This window comes from Octopus bimaculoides, chromosome 5, assembly GCF_001194135.2.
Source record: "Octopus bimaculoides isolate UCB-OBI-ISO-001 chromosome 5, ASM119413v2, whole genome shotgun sequence".
In the NCBI taxonomy this organism is placed as follows: Eukaryota; Metazoa; Mollusca; class Cephalopoda; order Octopoda; family Octopodidae; genus Octopus; species Octopus bimaculoides.
Window position 1 is genome coordinate 20,699,666 of NC_068985.1, and position 2,500 is coordinate 20,702,165.

Consider the following 2,500-nt stretch of genomic DNA (forward strand, 5'->3'; position numbering starts at 1 on the left):
ATATATATATATATATATATATATATATATATATATATATACATACATACATATGAATGTGTATATGTGTAAATGTATATATATACACACATATATATATATGTATGTGCGTGTGTGTGTGTATATATATATAGTTAGATAGATATACATTTATGTATGTATATATGAATAGAGTGAGAGGGACAGTGAATATGAAAGGTAGAAATTACCTTTACATAATGTGTAACATAAGAATCACGAAATTTAATATATTTAATATTCTAAAGTATAAGTTCGAAGTATAAACAGACTTGTGGAAATAATCAAATTTCTTGGCAAATGTACCCACACATACACACACATGCACACACATTCAAATACACACAAATACACACATGCACAACATGCAAGTACACACACACACACACATTGAGAGAAAGAGAGAAAGGAAATAATAGTGAGAGAGGTAGACAAATATATTTAGAGAGAAAGACAGACAGGGAGATAGTCAGTATAGTTGTACAATGAGGAAGACTATAAATATATATATTAATTTATTTTGTTTCTACTGGTGAATCATCCATTTCAGATCTCTTTTCAACATGTTCATCAATGGTATGGTAATGTGTGTGTATGTATGTTTAAATATACACACACAGGCATATAATATATGCATGCATATATTCACATATGTACATATAATTTTTTTTTTCATGTAGTGTATATTAAACAATGAAGTGCTCTATATAGGCTTAATACAGTGTTTACTGTTAGTTAATGAGTATAGGATACTAAATATTAAAATCAATGATGAGGTTTGTCACACATTTTTGAGTATAATGTATTTAGCTGTTTTTAGTCAGCATAGTACAAAGGTTAGAACTCAAATGATAATTGTTAATAAATAACCAGTTATGTGATATATAACTCTGAAGTAGTCATCTGTCTGTATTAGTAGAATTTTATGCGCACAAATTTCATCCTATGGCAGCTGGTGGACATTAGCTCTGACCTTCTTTTGCTGGAACATAGTCGATAACTCACTTCATGTAAATACATTACTGAACATCTATCTATCCAATATGTGTTATAATGACAGTGGTGTTATTTATTCTGGAGCAGTACTCAAAAGAGCTGATGTATAGCTAAAGGTCTTTTAGAATTAGTCTTGAATTTATTCTTGCAATAATTTTGGTCTGAAATTTTGTTTTGAAACTAATATTGTTATATTTGGAAAAAGTTATGATTGCTAAAACTTATAAATACACTGTCCAATTGTTTCTCTGTAGTACACTTCATTTTCTTTTCCAAAACAGCACTCCAAAGTATTTTTCAAACACCAATAAGTAGCTTTCTCAATGAAATTAGACTTTTTCTTTTAAAAGAAAATGTATACCCATTAATTTAGGGGACTGTTTGGCAAGGTTAATAAGCTCACTTTTTAATCATATTGTCTCAAGTTCAGTCCCGCTGCATGGCAGATTGGACATAGTTGTGTGGCGAGAAGCTTGCTTTTTGACCACATGGTTCTGGTTTCAGTCCCACCATGTGACACTTTGAGCAAGTTTCTTCTTCTATAGGCTTAGGCTGACCAAAGTCTTGTAAGAGGATTTGGCAGATGGAAACTTAATGAAACCCATTGTATGTATATGTATGTGTGTGTGTATTGAGGGGGTGTTTGTGTCTGTGTTTGTTACCCACCACTACCTGACAACTGGTGTTAGTGTGTCTATAGCCTCATAACCTAGCCGTTCAGCAAAAGACCCCAATAGAATAAATACCTGGTTTATAAAAAATAAGTTCTGGGGTTGATTCATTTGACTAAAAATTCTTGAAGGTAGTACCCCAACATGGCCACAGTCTAATGGTTGAAACAAGTAAAAAATAAAAGATCACCAAGAAATGGTTTACTTTCTTGCTAGTAGATGCCCCCAATGAATTTTTAAACAAACAGGAGTAAGTAAAAAATAATAGATAAAAGACAAGCAACTGGTGAGAATACTTGTAGGCTTTATTAATCATAACTTTTACCAAATGTAAAAATGTTTCTAAATTAGATTTTTGTTATGGCAACGCATGAGTTACCTTTTGTTTGCCATCTATAACATTGACATGGTAGATGAGATTTCATTACAGACAGGAAATATTTGTAATGTTCTTCCAGTTGTTGCCTTGGTTCCTTTCTATACCAGTGAGTTTATTCAGTATGCTAGATTTTCTAGACAGGTCACCTTCACTTCAACATATCTGTTCTTGTTGGTTAGTAATTGGAATAAAGTGCTATACATGAAAAAAAAAAGGTTAGTAGAATAGGCAGGTAGGTTATAGGAAACTGAAGATTAATGAGACAAGCTAGGTTGCATAGCGGAAATAAAGGATATGATGAGGTAAATTCCAAGATACCTAAGTTCATTGGGACAGGGAAGCCTGAAATAACAAAAAAAAAAAAAAAAATTGAATAAAGAGAGGAAGTTATCTGATGATATACAAGTTTAAATAACTTAGCACTGGCAATTTTTAT

General features: G+C 31.6%; 1 protein-coding gene across 10 annotated transcripts in view; it reads left to right on the plus strand.

Annotated features, from left to right (window-relative positions):
• LOC106875793 (uncharacterized) overlaps positions 1 to 2,500 on the plus strand; it is a 605,848-nt gene that overhangs the window by 196,600 nt on the left and 406,748 nt on the right. The gene's annotated exons all lie outside the window — the stretch shown is intronic.